The sequence below is a fragment of the Armigeres subalbatus genome, chromosome 2 (assembly GCF_024139115.2).
Source record: "Armigeres subalbatus isolate Guangzhou_Male chromosome 2, GZ_Asu_2, whole genome shotgun sequence".
Lineage (NCBI taxonomy): Eukaryota > Metazoa > Arthropoda > Insecta > Diptera > Culicidae > Armigeres > Armigeres subalbatus.
The window spans coordinates 249,597,103-249,618,016 of NC_085140.1; the positions used below are offsets into that span (position 1 = coordinate 249,597,103).

The 20,914-nt window shown below is 43.0% G+C and overlaps 1 long non-coding RNA gene across 1 annotated transcript; it reads right to left on the reverse strand.

The window, feature by feature from the left end:
• Positions 1–3,062: 3,062 nt before the first annotated feature.
• On the reverse strand, positions 3,063–13,242 carry LOC134216163 (uncharacterized). The gene is made up of 5 exons (XR_009980528.1): positions 12,866–13,242; positions 12,422–12,807; positions 11,879–12,366; positions 11,600–11,817; positions 3,063–3,386 (listed from the first exon to the last, which is right to left on the reverse strand). It is a non-coding gene; the product is annotated as an uncharacterized LOC134216163 (long non-coding RNA).
• Between the last annotated feature and the right edge of the window lie 7,672 nt (positions 13,243–20,914).

The window sequence follows — 20,914 nt, forward strand, 5'->3', positions numbered from 1 at the left end:
GGCGAACATATCTGCTGAAGGAATGAAAAAAATCTATCCAGCCGTTTTCGAGTTATGCGGATACGAACACAGACCATTTCATTTTTATTATATAGATTCCCGCATAATAAAAAAACAACATGTTATATGGTCAGAATCATTATTACGATGTAAGATATAGCTTCACAGTTTACGTTGCGGTTATCGTATACTTTTCGATCGATTCAACCATAACTGCTCGACAACATCACTAAATGTCAACATATAACATGCTGTCTCTAAAATGTTCTTTATTTCCTGCATTATATGTCAACATTTTATCATACTGTTGAGCGAAAATTTTGCACGCGAAAACAGACGATTTTTTATGGTGACATAACTTAACAACCCATTCAACATATTGTTATTTGTCAAATAACCGTACCACAAACTGTTAAAACTTTATATGAGATTGTTCATTTACAGTTGTCAACAGTAAAGGATACTGTTGTCGACCGCACGGGAAAATATCCATGTACAGTTTGTAATAATGCGGGTTACCAAGAGGAATTTTGACAACTGATCTGCATGGAGCAAATTGTCACTTTTACTTACGGAATAATCGAGCAGAATATTTTTCCTAAAGTATTTAAAGTGACAGCTCCCAGTACTTTGCGTGGGAACCAGGAGGGTGAAACGCCTGTCATCCGCGGTACAATGGCACTCTACCCAACATCGCTTTTGGTACTTCTGTTTTTGGTACCCAGTTTCTGTGTAGTATACCCGAATTCAGCGCTCATTTTGGGTGATTGGTTCGTACGCAGTTAGTGCTAATTATCGGCATTTAACTTCTCCTGGCGAAAACTTGCAATTGGTGGAGGAACATCGAGCCTTTTGTGTTTGTATGGCTTCTTTATGTCGAAAATAGCTCGTCGATACTTCCGAAGTTTTGTTATCATGAATTAAACGAAAATAACACAAAAACATTGTACGCCATATTGAATGAATGCTGGGTAGGCGTATTAGCCTTCTCTTCAGTCCCCTGGTGGGAACCTTACAAATGCCAATTTTGTTTTTTGTTCTTTTTATGTGGATACTGCTGTGAGAATTTTGTTTCGATTCTTTACTTTTCCGATTCAGTGAACGGCATTTAACATGTGATTGAGATTGAAAAAGAAATTTCTTTTGAACACGATACCAACCTTAATCAACGTATTAAACGCAGCAACCCATGTGAATAGTCAATTTGTTGACCTGTCATTAAGTGAAATAAAATAAAACAGGTTAGAAATCGCATCAAAATCGGTAAAGTATCACTAAAATACCTTATCTTTGTCTCTGCTTTGCACCAATAATTGCGGTAGTGTTCCCATAGTTGCGAGTGTCATATGAAAACAATGGGATTCGCAACTATAGGAACACAAGTTGAAAAATACCGCAACTATTGGAACATTGCACCAATAATTAGAGGTATCATTTTAGGTAACAACGATGGATTCTACTGCGATTCGACCATTTTTAGATTGAAATATAATTGAGAAGCTTTCGAACAAATACTTAAGGTAAGCGAAATAAAGTACAGAAGTGGTGTGAACGAACAAATGGTGGTTCAAATAGCTTAGTTCCTCCACTATTGGGTCTTTTGCCCTATCCGGAATAAACTTATAACGCTTTTTCAGGGGGGAAGACACTTGAATCTTTTGATTCGGTTTCATTTTCGAATTTTTCTAAATCTTCTCGAATCATTTTAAATCTTTCAAATCTTTTAACTGATCCCGCAATTAAATCCCGCCTACGTTCTTGTTTCAGTGTACATGCTATGAAAATGATATAAAACGAACAAATGCATAGACAGTACCTTGTGCAACTAGCATTCCAAATAATTGAATAAATTAAGTTGAACATTCTTAGGTTTGAAGCATGGAATCGAGTGTAAAATTGTTTTAATTGATAATTTGTTAATTTTTTTCTATTTTCTTATGATTGTATCATGTTGCATTATTGAGTGGTATGGGCGTTTTGCATCATATTCTCCTGTAAAAACGTAAACATTCAAAATTCACTCACATACTATAAGGCAAAGGCAAAGGTGCTGTTTGAACGAGATGGCGCCACAACATTTAAAGTAAAATGAATTTCCTTGTATGGACAAATCATCCGTTCTCATCAACCACGCATCGGATCAATATGAAAGCTAGGTCAAATAGCAACAAATAATTTTTAGATTTTTTGTACCCACAACTTGTTTTACAGTTCTAAACAATAAAAGAGATTTCATTAACTTCCATACTAAATTCTAGCAGTATACTTTCAATTTCTTCAAGACTGTTCTCCACCTCGTGTGTGTGGAAGGAACATTGAAAGCTTACGATATCGAACAGCAGATGTCACTAGTGTATCCAGTTTTCCGCGAGCGGTAATGGCCGCCAGCTTGGCTGCGGGTTAGTCTCTGATTTGACGTCTGTGGAGGTCAACTGCACCCACCGCTCCGAGCATTCTGACCAATGTGGCATATAAAAAGGTGCTGATTCAGTGAATTCAAGCCTTCTTATATACCACATTGATCAAAATGCTCGAATGGTGGGAGCAGTTGACCTCCAGAAACGTCAAACCAGAGACTAACCCGCAGAAATGCTGGCGGCCATTACCGCTCGCGGAAAACTGGATTGTCGCGCTTATCTTTTTCTAGAATGCTGTGGCGGTCTTACACTCGCAGGCTCGACTGTGAAGGTAAACGTCAAGATAGCCACCGTGTTAAGAAAGGCAGAATTTTCCCGCTCAAAACAAAATACACAGCAAAAAAAGTTGTTGAATATTACATCGAAATCGATGCAACCCGTCGATTCCATCGCTTGGTGAATATTACACTGCACGATGTACTCGACAGCTTGCTGTGTAATAAACAGAAGCGATGTGATTATTTCCGATGTAAAAATTTTTCGACGTAATGTAAGCGATGTAAAACAAAGCTACGTAAAATAGAACGACGTACATGACATTTGTTTCATTGAGTTGTTTCTTGTTTTCTTGCTTCAATAAGTTTTTAGCCTAGTTTTTTTTTGTATTTTGTTTTATTTGTATATTTAATACATTATTTATGTCGAAATATAAATACCAATGTTTTGGCCTTCATTGCCATGATGCAGATCTGTTATGAAGGCGTTTGTCCTGATGTACCTCGGGGGCCGGGTCTCTTGCAATGGCGATACACCTTGAACCGGTCGATCGATTTATCTTCGTCAGTTCTAAATAGGTCGTGTCCCACAAGCCACAAGTTTTCGTCATCGTCGGCAGGTGCTGGATCATCCTTGTGATCCATGGTCTACGGCAGAACTTTCCGCAGATAGGGCGAGTTGATATTGGGCAATTTCGCTGGAGTGATGTTATACAGAGCGGCACGGACAGCATTCGGAGGCACTTCAAAACCGCTAGAAAAAAAATGAATGAAAAATGTAGCAGGAATCAGTACATCACAGGCGTTCACGTTGTTTTTACCCCATAGCTTTTATCTGGTTCGGTAGAATTTTTGTAAATATAAAAAAATCTCCTGGGATTCAAAATCTGAACATCATGGGATTCAAATGAAATCCTTCTGGAATGGAATCCTATAGTGATTTCAAATGGATGGCTCCGCGGACTCTAAAAGGAAACCTTCTATTTGAATTGGATTCTGCCTGGGATTTTAAATCTAAATCTAATCTAATCCTTCTGACATTTTAAATCCTTCTGAGATTCCAAATAAAACCTTTCTGAAATTTCAAATGGAAGGCTCCTGGGATTCCTCCTTCCCTTTCTAGAATTCCAAATCGGATTATTCTGTGATTTTAAATAGAAGATTCCTAGGGTTCTATGTGGAATCCTCTAGGATTCTTTCTTCAATTTCGAACGGAAGCCTCCTGGGATTTCAAATGGAAGGCTACTGTGATTCCAAATGGAATCCTGCTGGAGCTTCTAAATGAAATCATTATGTTTTTTTTTCTCTTTATGGTGTTTCATTCAAATGAAACTCCTGGAGTTCTAAATGTTATCATTTTGGGATTCCAAATGGAATTTTTCTCGGTTTTCAAATGGTAGGTTCCTGGGATTCTAAATGGAATCATACTAGAATTCAGAATGGTATCCTTCTGAGATTTCAAATATAATCCTCATGGATTTCCAGATCCTGGGATTCAAAACCGGATTCCTCCAAGAATTCGTTCGGAAGTTCCTCCAGGAATTCCTAAAGCAGTTTCTTCAGGAATTCTTCTGGAAGTTCCAGGAATTCTTCTGGAAGTTCCACCAGGAATTTATTCGGAAGCTCCTTAAGAAGTTCGTCCAGGAATCCCTCTGGAAACTCCTCTAGGAATTCCTCCGGAAGTTCTTGGAAATCCTCAAAAAGTTCCTCCAGCAATTCCTCCGGAAGTTCATCCAGAAGTTCCTCTAGGAAATCCTCCGGAAGTTCCTCTAGAATTTCTCCGGAAGTTATTCCAGGAATTCCTCAAGTAGTTCCTTCAGGAATCCTCCAGAAGTTCCTTCAGAAATTCTTCCAGAAATTCCTCCAGGAACTCTTTCCGAAGTATCTCCAAGAATTTCTCAGAAAGTTCCTCCTGGAATTCCTCCGGAAGCTCCTCCAAGAGTTCATTCAAAAGTTCCTCCAGGAATTCCTCCGGAAGTTTCTCAGGAATTTATCCGGACGTTTATCCACGAATTCCTCCGGATGCTTCTCCTGGAATTCTTCCGGACTTTCCTCCAAGAATTCCTTCTGGAATTCCTCTGGAAGTTCCTCATGGAATTTTTCTCGAAGTTCCTCCTGGAATTCTTCCGGACGTTCCTCCAAGAACTTCTTCTGGAATTCCTCTGGAAGTTTCTCATAGAATTCTTCCCGAAGCACCTCCAGGAATTACTGAGGAAGTTCCTCCCTACATTCCATCAGGAATTCCTCCAGCAGTTTCTTCATGAATCCCTCTCAAAGATCCTCTACGAATCCCTCCGGAAGTTCTTCCTGGAATCCCTCGAGGAGTTCCTCCAAGAATCACTCCAGAAGCTCCTCCAGGAATCCCTCCAAAAGTTCTTCCAGTAATTCCTCCCGAAGTTCCTCTAAGAATTCTTCCGAAAGTGCCTTTGAGGAATTCCTCCGGAAGTTCCTCCAGACATTCCTCCCGAAGTTCCTCCAGGAATTCCTCCCGAAGTTCCTCCAGGAATTCCTCCGAAAGTTAGCCAGAGATTACTCTGGAAGTTCCTCCAGGAATTCCTCCGGGGGTTCCAGGAATTCCTCCGGAAGTTCCTCCAGGAATTCCAGAGGAATTCCCGGAGGAACTTTCGGAGGAATTCCTGGAGGAACTACTGGAGGAACTTCCGAACGAACTTCTGGAGGAACCTCCGGAGGAACTCCTGTAGGAACTTCCAGAGGAATTCCCGGAAGAACTTCCGTAAGAGTTCCCGGAAAAACTTCTGGAGGAATTCCCGGAAGATTTCCGGAGGAACTTCCGGAGGAACTTCCGGAGGAATTCCCGGAGGAGCTTCCGGAGGAACTTCCGGAGGAATTCCCGGAGGAACTTCCGGAGGAATTCCCGGAGAAACTTCCGGAGGAATTCCCGGAGGAACTTCCGGAGGAATTCCCGGAGGAACTTCCGGAGGAATTTCCGGAGGAACTTCCGGAGGAATTTCCGGAGGAACTTCCGGAGGAATTTCCGGAGGAACTTGCGGAGAAATTCCCGGAGGAACTTGCGGAGAAATTCCCGGAGGAACTTCCGGAGGAATTCCCGGAGGAACTTCCGGAGGAATTCCCGGAGGAACTTCCGGAGGAATTCCCGGAGTAACTTCCGGAGGAATTCCCGGAGGAACTTCCGGAGGAATTCCCGGAGGAATTCGGAGGAATTCCCGGAGGAATTCCAGGAGGAACTCGGAGGAATTCCCGGAGGAACTTCCGGAGGAATTTCGGAGGAACTTCCGGAGGAACTTCCGGAGGAATTCTGGAGGAACTTCCGGAGGAATTCGGAGGAACTTCCGGAGGTATTCCGGAGGAACTTCGGAGGAATTCTGGGAGGAACTTCAGGAGGAATTCCGGGAGAAACTTCAGGAGGATCTTCCGAAGGAATTCTGGGAGGAACTTCCGGAGGAACTTCCAGAGGAATTCCGGGGGGAACTTCCGGAGGAATTCCTGGAGGAACTTCCGGAGGAATTCCTGGAGGAACTTCCGGAGGAATTCCCGGAGGAACTTCCGGAGGAATTCCCGGAGGAATTCCCGGAGGAATTCCCGGAGGAACTTCCGAAGGAATTCCCGGAGGAACTTCCGGAGGAATTCCCGGAGGAACTTCCGGAGGAATTCCCGGAGGAACTTCCGGAGGAATTCCCGGAGTAATTCTCGGAGGAATTCCCGGAGGAACTTCCGGAGGAACTTCCGGAGGAATTTCCGGAGGAACTTCCGGAGGAACTTCCGGAGGAACTTCCGGAGGAATTCCCGGAGGAACTTCCGGAGGAATTCCCGGAGGAACTTCCGGAGGAATTCCCGGAGGAACTTCTGGAGGAATTCCCGGAAGAACTTCCGGGGGAACTTCTGGAGGAATTCCCGGAGGTAGTTCTGGAGGAATTCCCGGAGGAACTTCCGGAGGAATTCCCGGAGGAACTTCCGGGGGAATCCCCGGGGGAACTTCCGGAGGAATTCCCGGAGGACCTTCCGGAGGAATTCCAGGAGCAACTTCCGGAGGAATTCCCGGAGCAACTTTCGGAGAAATTGCCGGAGCAATTTCCGGAGCAACTTCCGGAGGAATTCCCGGAGCAACTTCAAGAGGAATTCCCGGAGCAACTTCCGAAGGAATTCCCAAAGCAACTTCCGGAGGAATTCCCGGAGTAACTTCCGGAGGAATTCCCGGAGGAACTTCCGGAGGAATTCCCGGAGGAACTTCCGGAGGAATTCCCGGAGGAACTTCGGAGGAATTCCCGGAGAAACTTCCGGAGGAATTCCGGAGGAACTTCCGGAGGAATTCCGGAGGAACTTCCAGAGGAATTCCGGAGGAACTTCCGGAGGAATTCCCGGAGGAACTTCGGAAGAATTCCCGGAGGAACTTCCGGAGGAATTCCCGGAGGAACTTCCGGAGGAACTTCCGGAGAATTTCGGAGGAACTTCCGGAGGCATTCGGAGGAACTTCCGGAGGAATTCCCGGAGGAATTCCAGGAGGAACTTCCGGAGGAATTCCCGGAGGAACTTCCGGAGGAATTCCCGGAGGAACTTCCGGAGGAATTCCCGGAGGAACTTCCGGAGGAATTCCCGGAGGAACTTCCGGAGGAATTCATGGAGGAACTTCCGGAGGAATTCCCGGAGGAACTTCCGGAGGAATTCCCGGAAGAATTTCCGGAGGAACTTGCGGAGAAATTCCCGGAGGAACTTGCGGAGAAATTCCCGGAGGAACTTCCGGAGGAATTCCTGGAAGAATTTCCGGAGGAATTCCCGGAGGAACTTCCGGAGGAATTCCCGGAGGAACTTCCGGAGGAATTCCCGGAGGAACTTCCGGAGGAATTCCCGGAGGAACGTCCGGAGGAATTGCCGGAGGAACTTCCGGAGGAATTCCCGGAGGAACTTCCGGAGGAATTCCCGGAGGAACTTCCGGAGGAATTCCCGGAGGAACTTCCGGAGGAATTCCCGGAGGAACTTCCGGAGGAATTCCCGGAGGAACTTCCGGAGGACTTCCCGGAGGAACTTCCGGAGGAATTCCCGGAGGAACTTCCGGAGGAATTCCCGGAGGAACTTCCGGAGGAATTCCCGGAGGAACTTCCGGAGGAATTCCCGGAGGAACTTCCGGAGGAATTCCCGGAGGAACTTCGGAAGAATTCCGGAGGAACTTCCGGAGGAATTCCGGAGGAACTTCGGAGGAACTTCCGGAGAATTTCCCTGAGGAACTTCCGGAGGAATTCCGGAGAAACTTCGGAGGAATTCCGGAGGAATTCCGGAGGAACTTCGGAGGAATTCGGAGGAACTTCCGGAGGAATTCTGGAGGAACTTGCGGAGGAATTCCCGGAGGAACTTCCGGAGGAATTCCGGAGGAACTTCGGAGGAATTCCCGGAGGAACTTCCGGAGGAATTCATGGAGGAACTTCCGGAGGAATTCCCGGAGGAACTTCCGGAGGAATTCCCGGAGGAACTTCCGGAGGAATTCCCGGAAGAATTTCCGGAGGAACTTGCGGAGAAATTCCCGGAGGAACTTGCGGAGAAATTCCCGGAGGAACTTGCGGAGAAATTCCCGGAGGAACTTCCGGAGGAATTCCTGGAAGAATTTCCGGAGGAATTCCTGGAAGAATTTCCGGAGGAATTCCCGGAGGAACTTCCGGAGGAATTCCCGGAGGAACTTCCGGAGGAATTCTCGGAGGAACTTCCGGAGGAACTTCCGGAGGAATTCCCGGAGGAACTTCCGGAGGAATTCCCGGAGGAACTTCCGGAGGAATTCCCGGAGGAACTTCCGGAGGAATTCCCGGAGGAACGTCCGGAGGAATTGCCGGAGGAACTTCCGAAGGAATTCCCGGAGGAACTCCCGGAGGAATTCGGAGGAATTCGGAGGAACTTCGGAGGAATTCCCGGAGGAACTTCGGGAGGAATTTCCGGGGGGAACTTACGGAGGAATTCCCGGGGGAAGCTTCCGGAGGAATTCCCGGAGGAACTTCCGAGGAATTCCCGGAGGAACTTCCGGAGGAATTCCGGAGGAACTTCCGGAGGAATTCGGAGGAACTTCGGAGGAATTCGGAGGAACTTCCGGAGGAATTCCCGGAGGAACTTCGGAGGAATTCCCGGAGGAACTTCCGGAGGAATTCCGGAGGAACTTCCGGAGGAATTCCCGGAGGAACTTCGGAGATTCCGAACTTCGGAGGAATTCGGAGGAACTTCCGGAGGAATTCGGAGGAACTTCCGGAGGAATTCCCGGAGGAACTTCCGGAGGAATTCGGAGGAACTTCGGAGGAATTCCCGGAGGAACTTCGGAGGAACTTCCGGAGGGATTCCCGGAGGAATTCCCGGAGGAACTTCCGGAGGAATTGCCGGAGGAACTTCCGGAGGAATTGCCGGAGGAACTTCCGGGGGAACTGCCGGAGGCACGTCCGGAGGAATTCCCGGAGGAACTTCCGGAGGAATTCGGAGGAACTTCGGAGGAACTTCGGAGGAATTCCGGAGGAACTTCCGGAGGAATTGCCGGAGGAACTTCGGAGGAATTGCCGGAGGAACTTCGGAGGAATTGCCGGAGGAACTTCCGGAGGAATTCGGAGGAACTTCGGAGGAATTCGGAGGAACTTCCTGAGCAATTCCCGGAGGAACTTCCGGAGGAATTCCCGGAAGAACTCCCGGAGGAATTCCCGGAGGAACTTCCAATGGAATTACCGGAGGAACTTTCGGAGGAACTTCCGGGGGAATTCCCGGAGGAACTTCCGGAGGAATTCCAGGAGGAACTTCCGGAGGAATTCCAGGAGGAACTTCCGGAGGAATTCCAGGAGGAACTTCGGAGGGATTCCCGGAGGAATTCCGGAGAGAATTCGGAGGAACTTCGGAGGAACTTCCGGAGGAATTCCGGAGGAACTTCCGGAGGAATTCCGGAGGAACTTCCGGAGGAATTCCCGGAGGAACTTCGGAGGAATTCCGGAGGAACTTCCGGAGGAATTCCCGGAGGAACTTCCGGAGGAATTCCCGGAGGAACTTCCGGAGGAATTCCAGGAGGAACTTCCGGAGGAATTCCCGGAGGAACTTCCGGAGGAATTCCGGAGGAACTTCGGAGGAATTCGGAGGAACTTCCGGAGGAATTCCGGAGGAACTTCCGAGGAATTCCGGAGGAACTTCCGGAGGAATTCCCGGAGGAACTTCCGGAGGAATTCCGGAGGAACTTCGGAGGAATTCCCGGAGGAACTTCTAGAGGAATTCCCGGAGGAACTTCTGGAGGAATTCCCGGAGGAACTTCCGGAGGAATTCCCGGAGGAACTTCCGGAGAAATTCCCGGAGGAACTTCCGGAGGAATTCCCGGAGGAACTTCCGGAGGAATTCCCGGAGGAACTTCCGGAGGAATTCCCGGAGGAACTCCTGGAGGAATTCCCGTAGGAACTTGCGAAGAAATTCTTGAAGGGACCTCCGGAGAAATTTCTGAATAGATCGGAAGAATTTCTGGAAGAGTTTTCGGAGGATTTTCTGGAAGAATTTTCGGAGGATTTTCTGGAGGAACTTCCGGAAACATTTCTGGAAGTACTTCCGGAGGTATTTCTGGAGACACATTCGGTGAAATTTCTGGAGGCTTTTCCGGATGATTTTCTGGAGGCAATTTTGGAGGAATTCATAGAGGAACTCCCGGAGGAATATTTGGAGGGACTTCCGGAGAAATTTCTGAATAGACCGCAAGAATTTCTGGAGGAATTTTCGGAGAATTTTCTGGAGGAACTTCCGAAAAAAAATCTGGGAGTACTGGGAATTTCTGGAGGAACGTCCGTGGGAATTTCTGGAAGAACTATAGAACAGTTTTTTGAACACGTTCCTGAAGGAGCTTCTGAAAATCTTTTTACGGATCACTCAGAGAACTTTTTATATATCAAATATGTTTACGCGGACCTACATCACCGATCGCGAAAAACGCGAGGTGTCTTGGGTTTAAATTATCTATCCCGCAATCGCCGTATACTATTTCAATCTGCGTACAGAAACAGGACTAGACCGATCTTACATCAAAGTATATGCGGCACGAGTTTCATTCGCTTCAAAGAGAGAAGACACGAATTTTGAGCTATCGAATGGCACTAATATCCTATTGCGAAATTGACCTCTTTGGGTTCCTTTCAGGTTCTTCTTCTTCTTCTTCTTATAGGCATTACATCCCCACACTGGGACAGAGCCGCCTCGCAGCTTAGTGTTCATTAAGCACTTCCACAGTTATTAACTGCGAGGTTTCTAAGCCAAGTTACCATTTTTGCATTCGTATATCATGAGGCTAACACGATGATACTTTTATGCCCAGGGAAGTCGAGACAATTTCCAATCCGAAAATTGCCTAGACCGGCACCGGGAATCGAGCCCAACCACCCTCAGCATGGTCTTGCTTTGTAGCCGCGCGTCTTACCGCACGGCTAAAGAGGGCCCCAGGTTGGCCACCTGAATGTGACCAAACACATTTGGAAGTATGCGACATGAGTTTCATGCACTTCTTATAGAAAAGGCATAAATTTTGAGCTATCGAACATACGCTCAATCTCGTTACTGTCCCCGTTGAGTTCCCACCGGAACCAGTTCTAGGTTGGCCATCTGAAGGTGGCCAAACACACTTGTAAGTATACGTCATGTGTGCAATCACATCTAAGCGAAAAATCTTTAATTACATGGTATTGAAATGCATGGATATGCTCAAATTATTACTCATTCTCATTGGGTCACTACCGGAACCTGCTCCAGGTTGGCCACTTGAAGTATAAAACATGAGTTCCATTAACTTCCAAGAACTTCCAATTTTTGATATATTGGCCAATTTAAAAAGTCAACAGACAAATATATTAAGCCAATAGAAATTTTCAAAAGAACGGCCTGGATGAATTCTGAGAAACTTTTGAAAATTTACTTAATGAATTTTTAATGCCTATACAAGAACGAGATTAACCTTCAGTTTAAGTGATTTTTCCACTACTAATTATATTGCAAAAAAAATCAACTTACCGCCTAATACACACCGATAGATGCAGCGTTCCGTCGGCGTTGGGCGGCGGCTAGCGATCACCTTCAGTTATTCCAGAGCGCTGTATTCTTGCTGGATCTTGTGACCAACCGTTCCGTGATGCCCTTCTAATCCGACCTGGAGCTCTGAAGTAAAATTGATACGAACCGGCCTGATGAAAACGAAGGCCACCAATTGCGAAAGCTCGATCGAACCGAGTCTGAAAATAAAGTTCGTTATTATGGGTATTACGTGACTGATTTTAGTTTAAGGTTTCTTACCTAAATGCAGATAACTCGCATCAGCAAACATGCAACGTGCATAGCCAATGTCACCCGGTGAATGTAGTTAACAGCCTTGGTGGCTATCTATGAATTAGGAAGTTAGCAACCAATGCTAACATTTAATACGGTGCGGTTACGGTTTAAAGAAGCAGTGAATTTATCTTCCGGAAGTCAGGTAACCAAAAACTATCAAAAATCCCGTTCCGCAAGGCCGCCAGGAAAATAGGCCGAGTTTCGAGATGGATCGCAATATATTACAGCAGGCCGAAATAATGCAAACACCGTTCGCCTGGCAGGATCAATCGTCGGTTAGCAGTTGTTCCGAAACTGTGCGGACAAGATGCGCTTTTCATGCTCAGCTACTGCAAAGCGGTTTCGCACAGTTCGTTGATATATTCGACACTTTCTCCTAAATCCAATCCTTCTGACTGACGGGAGTCGGAAAGAACTCCAAATCACACGGTCCTGGATTTGAACGATCGGATCTAAAAAATTAAAGTTCTTTATTAAGTGAAAACTGTTGTGTCTTAATTTTCTTACCTTACGTAGATCACTCGCGTCAGAATAAAACATAAGGCCACATAGCATTATCCAGTTAATTCGCGTTACAAGACAACGTATGTACTTTTGTTTCCCCTCATGTGGTTCCACAAGCTTTCTCAATCGTCGCCAAAAAACCGAGTTAACCAGGCTTCCCGATCCGGTAATCAGTCGGTTGCACTTCACGTTCACGTCCGATTTCTATGATTGGCCCTTTGCATTCAGCAAACTCCTGTTCCGAACACATCTTTTAATTCAACGTCGTTCCGGAAGTTGTCACCGAAGGGGTTACTTTGCTACTCAAATCAGTGCTTTTGCGCTGATTTCTTTTTTATTTGCACACAATAACGCATCCTTGATAAAAGCAATTGTTGATTCAGTGTTATCTGTTTGGATAGATTTAGATGTTAAAAAGTAAAATATAAAATATTAACATCGACTTACGTCACATATTCAATAGGGGTCATTCGGGTTTCTTCTGACAAGAATTCCACCTGCATCCGCCACAGAATAGACAGTTACAGCACCGTTAGCTAGAAATCGTTACCGGCACCCAACGTCTCCAGCAGAACGGAATTCACGACTCGACCCTTATGGCCATATGTGACGGGGAACCCATCTACAACTCTTCTCCAAAATCAGCCACAAGATCCGGACCATACCATATAGCGATCTGGTTCCCCACTCGGTGCATTAGTGGAAATTCTTCTCCACCTTCTCCACCGTAAATGCTTTCTGGCCGCACTCTTCACAAAAATCTAATTTGTTGAATTAGTTTAACACCGGTAACTAAATTTTATTTTACCTTCAATTAGGGTCTCGCCGACATTTCTCACCAACACGAACGCACGGTTGTGGTTGCAAACAATCCCATTTGATTTTGCCGTGACAGCTGCTCGTGGTTGCAAACAAACTGAGTAAAAGTGTGAGTGAAATGTGCGTGTGCGTACACGCTCGAAGAAAGCCTAATAAAAATTGCAAAATCAAAATGGCGATACGATCGGTAAACACCTAAAACTGGATTTGAGCAGTGTTGCGAGATTCAAAATCGCATAATCTTTAAATGCGATATTACAGAAATTGTGTGTAAAATTACACAGGCAAATCATTTTCATTGGGTTGCATTCTTTTCTATGCTATATTGCATGTTTTTATATTCAAATATTACACATATACAACGTATAGGAAAATGATAAATCTGTTTCAGTGTAATTTTAAGGGGATGTGATTTAACATCCAAAACGATGTAGATGTACATACGAATTGCGGCTCTACATCGGAATTTTGGTACATCGTCTCAATTACGTTGAGGCACATTACAATTATTTTTGCTGTGAACCACATGCTTTTCGCGAAATGACAGCAGTGTTCGATTGTATTAGTGAGAGTCACCGGAGTCACTGAGTACATGGAGAGTGTTTATCATGGCAAGTGCATACAGTGGGTGAGATTTTCATCGACACTGTTGTGTTTAGTGACCGTTGCGATTACCTGAGAAGCAACCAGCAGGAAGCCGCAGTATTCTATTTTATCTCGAGATGCATAATATTACATTGATACAAACACGCAGCAACACCACCTGTCGCCTGATAATGGAAATATTGCAATTATACCATCAGGTGTAGTGGCTGTTGTTAAAATGTTTTGAAAGGGCCTCAAGCGGAATTTTTGCTAGAATGCAACTGACGACCTCCTATTGCAAAATAAATCAGTATTGGGGTAATTTGACACTGGGGGATAAATTTATCCCCCAAAAAAGAACGAACAAGCAAACCTGTCAAAATCCATAGTAAAAAAATTGGATGTCGCTCCTCTGCATGATACGGAACATTTCCTGTCGGAACAACACCATCTCCTCGACAAGAAAACAGCAGCAGAAAAAAAGAAATTTTTGTCTTCAAATTGCAGAATCCTCCAAGGATTCTTCGAAAAGTTCCATCAAGGATTCATCCAGAAGTTCCTCGAAGGATTCCTCCAAAAATTCACCAGGTATTCCTCCAGAAGTTACACCAGGGATTCCTCCAGGAAGTCATCCAAGGATCTCTCCAGAAGTTCCACCAGAGATTTTTCCAGGAGTTCCACCAGGGATTCCTTCAAAAGTTCCACTAAGGATTCCTCTAGGAATTTTACCGAGGATTCCTTCCAAGAGATTCATCAGGCTTTTCTTCAGGAGTCCTACTATAGGGATTCCTCTAGAAGTTCCAACGGAAATTCCACCAGAAGTTCTACCAGGGATTCCTCCAGACCAAGGATTTCTCCAGGAGATTCACCAAGGAATCCTCTAGAAGTTTCATCAGGCATTCCTCCAGGAGTCCTACTAGAGATTTTTCTAGAAGTTCCATCAAGGATTCATCCAGGAGCTCCACCAGGGATTTCTCCAGAAGTTCCACTTTGGTTTCCTCCAGAAGTTCCACCAAGGATTTCTCCACAAGTTCTACCAGGGATTTCTCCAGGAGTTCCACCAAAGATTCTTCGAAAAGTTCCACTAGGGATTTCTCCAGAAGTTCCACCAGGGATTCCTCCAAGAGTTCCACCAAGGATTCTTCCTGAAGTTCCACCAGGGATTCAATCTTGAGTTTCACTAAGGAATCTCCAGAAGTTTCACCAGGACTCTTACTAGGGATTCTTGTAGAAGTTCCAACGGGAATTCCACCAGGCATTCCTTGAAAAGTTTCACCAAGGATATCTCCAGAAGTTACATCAAGGATTTATTTAGGAGTTATACCAGGGTTTCCCTCGAAGTTTCATTAAAGATTCATCCAGGAGATTCACTAAGGAATCCTCCAGAAGTTCCGCCAGGGATTCCTCCTAAAGTTCCATCAAGGAATCCTCCAGAAGTTGCACCAGACATTCTTCCAGGAGTTTCATCAGGGATTCCTCCAGGAGTTTACCTGAGGATTCCTCCAGGAGTTCTACTAAGGGATTCCTTTAGGAGTTTCACCAAGGATATCTTCAGAAGTTATATCAAGGATTTATTTAGGAGCTGTACCAGGAATTCCTCAAAAGTTCCAAAATGAATTCCTGCAGAAGTTCAACCACGGATTCCGTCAGGAGTTCCATTAAGGATTCCTCCAGAAGTTCCACCAGAGATTCCTCCTAATGTTCCATCAAGGAATCCTCCAGAAGTTGCACCAGACATTCTTCCAGGAATTTCATCAGAGATTCCTCTAGGAGTTTCATCAAGGATATCCGCAGAACTTTTATCAATGATTTATTTAAAAGTTGTACATACCAGGAATTCCTCAAAAGTTCCAACATGAATTCCTGCAGAAGTTCAACCACGGATTCCTCCAGGAGTTCCATTAAGGATTCCTCCAGAAGTTCTACCAGGGATTCCTCCTAAAGTTCCACCAAGGACTCCTCCAGAAGTTCCACCAGGCATTCTTCCTGGAATACCTCTAGGAGATTCATCAGGGATTTCTCCAGGAGTTCTACCAAGGATTCCTCCAGGAGTTCCACCAAGGATTCCTTTTTACCAGGGATTCCTATAGGAAGTCTACCAAGGTTTCCTTTAGGAATTCCAGCAATGATTCCTCCAAAACTTCCTTCAGGGGTTCGTCCAGGAATTCCGCCAAGGACACCTGGACTCCGCCGAAGAGTTTCACCTGGGATTCCTTCAAGATTTCTACCGCAGATTCTTTCACTATTGTCTCCAAGAACTTCTTTAGGAAATTCACTAAAAATTCTGCTAGAAGTTTTTCCAAGAATTTGTGGTTGAATTTCTGGAGAAGTTTCAGATGGATGATGGAGTTACTGTAGGAAGTTGTGATGGAATCCCGAGCAAAGCTTGAGAGCAAAACGATAACTCGTTTTGATGTTGTGAAATCGCCGAATATAATTACTTAAATTAGCAAATCGAAAACTAAATTTGATATTGGTTCCGATAACAATTAAGTACACAGTTTGATGTCAGATCATACAATTTAGAAATCTATAGCAAAATGAGATCAAAATGTGTAATCAATCATGATGGTTCATATTTGAAAACAAATTATGATTTCAATTTGATATTGTTATCGAAATATGTTTTCTATAGGCTCAAAAGATATTTTAGTTACTAGATAAAGATTGTCGCTACTGTTCCCTTTGTTCTGCTGTCCGAAACATGTGTGGTACATACCTGTCAAATCGTATGGATTTTCCTTCTTTGACATTTAGCTCCCCTATCCTCGCCAGCAAAAGATGTTCCGGACAGCGACGACAGCGACAATCTTTATCTAGTAACTAAAATATCTTTTATAGGCTCTCATTATTTTTTTCAGACTTTGCTCGGGATTCCTGGTGGATCAGTGTTCGATGGAAGCTTTCACGGTTAGAAAAAAAGTATTAATTTTAGGTACTTTTCACTCAAATCGGGGGTTCAGTGTGGGAACCCAAAATTAAGTAATTTTTTCTTGAAATTAAATAAAATTCACTCAATATTAAGTAAAATATACTTAATTTTAAATAGAAACTAACCAAAAGTTAGGTAAATTTCACTCATCTTTTGTAAACATGAGATTACTCAACGTTGGATTCCCACACTTTAATGCCCTTGTTGAGTGGTTTTGCTCTTCATTTTATGACAACAAAAGGAAGAGTGAGGGAGATGCAAGAGAAAAAAAGTACCTAAAATTAGGTACTTTTTTCTAACCGTGTTGTATTGTCTTTCCGGAATAAAGTTAAAACTGGATATAGACCAATGCAAACTCTAACTTAACCTCACTTATTTTGACAGTTCACAGAGCTTGTTTACAAGGTGTTAGAAGAAAAATCGATGAGGGGGAAATTAAAATTCATATTTTTAGTTAAAAACTGCTGTGATCCGAATATTTCAGTGATATTCTTTGTATTCAGCATGAAATCAATCGCAAAGGACATCTAGGTGCGAATAAAATGACGAAACAATTTTATCGGAAGCTTCGCCGGAGACTAAGTCCTGGTAAAATAGCTCTGTGAACTGTCAACCTACGTCATCATGCACTGGTCTATTAATTGAGTGAAATTTTTTTTATCAGAATGTTCGGAGCGGTGGGTGCAGTTGACCTCCAGAAATGTCAAATCAGAGACTAACCCGCAGGCAAGCTGGCGGCCATAAGCCATTTTATGAGACAGATTCGAACAGCTGATCGAAATTTTGAGTGGACACCTCGGTCTTTGTTTTGGTAAATTTGCATGTAAACCATCATCATTTCGTCATCATCATCAGGGCTGCCATATATACAGATTTATCTGTATTTTACAGATTTTTTAACGTCAATACAGACATGATACAGATTACAGATTTTATACAGATTTTTCAAATATAGTACAGATTTATACAGATTTTTTACGTAGAATACGTCCTTCGGGAAAACATAAGGGGGTCATTCTGCAGAATCAAATTTGAGACCGTCACGAAAAGTGGTCAGGAAGTATGGGCTAATAGCTCAGCCATCTTTCAACCGACTTTGATGATTTTTGTATCAATCGATCGACAAACTCTTTGAAAAAATTTTTGTACAACTATTAAAAACAATTGAATAAAGGTGCAAAACTATTGAAAAATTGAATTTTGTCAGGCATTGTTGAAAACTTGTTATACATAGTTAATTGCCTTCATTTCGGCTTTTAGTCGCGTGAATTAGTAAATGTTTAAAACCAAATTCGAAAAGTGATTAAAGGCCAGAAACCTACTGTTCTGAGTCGCTGCACTCTAATACGTAATTCTACGTTGATTTTGCGGTCGTGTATCTGATACAACCTTCTACTTTTTTGTTATTTTAAATGTTATCGTCCTTAAAAAAAATACATACGAGATTTAATTAAATATTTTAAAATTCTAAATCAAATCATGAAGTCTAAACTGTGGAGCTCATTGTGAGAGTAGGCTATCAGGGTTTGCTGGAAAACTATCACTATTTACTGTCTGCGATGGTTCACCACACGTATTTGACTAACGAATCGCCACGATTGCTTTGATTAATAAATATTTTGGTGACTCTTCGTATTGCTTCATATAAAGTCTACTTCAATGCTTTCAAATCTATTGGATATTGTCTTTCCATAATTCAAACCCAGCACCATTTCACTGTTACACATAAACCATAATTAAGATTAATAAATTAATAGTAATAATAACACATTGAGTTGTGACTGCTTTCTGCGTACTTGGAAAACTCAGTTGAGTTTCAGATAAAGTACTATTATTTCTAATGAAATTGATTGGGTCTCAAAAGAGCACCAAATATGTTTTAAACAAGTTTCGGATATTTGAGCTTTTGAGCTAGTTAAATGTTTCTTGAGTATATTCCGTTACCATATCAGTCCATGTATATCGAATTGACTGATAGATACAAAAGTCATTTTTTTTTTATCAGACAATTCAAGATTTTTCACAGTTACCTTGGAAAATTATACTGCCATTGTGATACATTCTTCTTTCATAATTATAATGGAATACATAAGAAATTTATTCCTACCTGTATCATGAGCAATTTTGAGCATCAGTTGATTGGGTATGCATAAATAACAAAATATAGCAATTGTTGCGCAATCGAATTTAGTAATCGTTATTTAGAAATTGACATAAATTGTTTCCGAATTTCGGTATTGAAAAAGCTAGCAAAAACATCACTTGTAGAATCATGATAAAGTTTTTACAGAAATCGAATAATAATTGAGATGCGGAATTCAAAAAACGACATGAATTTCGGAAAAGATTAAATTTTTAATGTGACAATCATAACAACCAAGAGAAATTCAAGTGGTGTGATGCTTCTACATCATTGCAAGGAGCAGGGGGGAACAAAATATTTCAACGGATTTCTGGGATTTCCAATTTTGTTTAGCTGGTTTTAAAGAATTCAATGAGAATGTTATCTAAGTACATACCATTGAAATCATCAAAAACGCTATTTTGCATAATTTATTTAAAAAAATATATTTTCCTCCAAATACAGACAATACAGATTTTTTTCGCATGCCAATACAGATTTACGAAAAAATCATCTGACAGCCCTGATCATCATCATCATTTCATTTCATTTTCGCAAATGTTCCTTGTAAAATGTAAATATTAGTATTTGGTCTCCTGTCATTTGAGCTTTCTATAAAATGGCTTATTACCGCTCGCGGAAAACTGGATAGGAAATGAAGTATATTTTTGTTATGAAACAAAAATTAAGGACATTCTCTTAACTTTTCAAAAGGTCCTAAGTAACATTTTTTTCATGATTTAATTTGAGTATTGCAATCAAGAGATTAACATGAAATACGTTGATTGCATTATTCAGATTAAATCATGAAAAAAATGTTACTTAGGACCTTTTGAAAAGTTAAGCGAGATTTCTCAAAAAAATCTTGGTTTACGGGGTTAGAATTCTAAAAGCACACAAAATAGACATGATATCTCGATTTTAAAATTTTTTTTCGAATAAGCAGTTAATGCTTAAGATTGTTGAATTTGTAACCCCACGAACTAAAAATTGTTTGACAAAAAAATTTCTAAACGATCTAGAGACATTTCAATTTTAATTTCCAATGCCATGTCAAATTTCCATGGTTCTACTACTCTTTTCTCTAAACTTTTCCAGGTGGCAGTACTGATGAAGGAACCTCCCCCATACTCGGTTTATTGTCGGGCCGGCACCAAACCGGACCGCGCGATTGAGCACTCGCGCTGCGACGTGAGTCGCGACAATTTGAAATATTTCATTAGTAGTGCGCATCATGCACGCATGGATGTACTATCATGCGCACTAATCAGAAATGAGTTGCGACGTCTGATAACTGCAGATATTTCATTTTATTGAAAACAAATTTCCGATTTTCTACTATACACGGAATACTAAGGGCCAATTTCTTCACCTCCACTTAGGCGCTAAACCAGGTTTAAGGTTCCCCCAAACACATGCGATGCGACAGTCGCGACGCGATTCTATCGCTTGGCGACAGCGATTTTGTCGCCGTTGGTATGGAAGCGTAAATAGAACATTGCCTGCAGCGACCCAACGATAGAATAGCGGCGACTAGTTGCCGCCGTCGCGGCGATGAAATCGCTTAGGTCTGGGGGAGCCTTTAAACGTATGGGTAAGCACCGCTTAAGAGTTAAGCGAAAGTGAAGAAATTGGCCCTAAACCTAGTTGCCAATATCCAAAACATTTCTGGGAATCGATCCCAGCCACCTTCATCATGGTTTTGCTTTGTAGCCGAGCATCTTACCGCATTGCTAAGAACGGTCATGACCAATAATTTTACATGCTTCAATAACGGACAACATCGACACACTTGCATTGAACAGTGCAGTGTCTTGATAGCTACGTGACAAACTGCAGCACTTTCTATGATGCCCAGTTTACCCTTAACCACCCCCGACCAGACCCTATGATTATCATTCAAATTTGAAAGGGAAAATCATAGAAGAATCGTTTTGAATAAGTTCCAGAGAGTTCGAAACGCATCACGTCATACGAGAAGCAGAATATGCTTAATTATGCGAAAGAATTCGGATAGAAATGATCTTTACACAGAAAC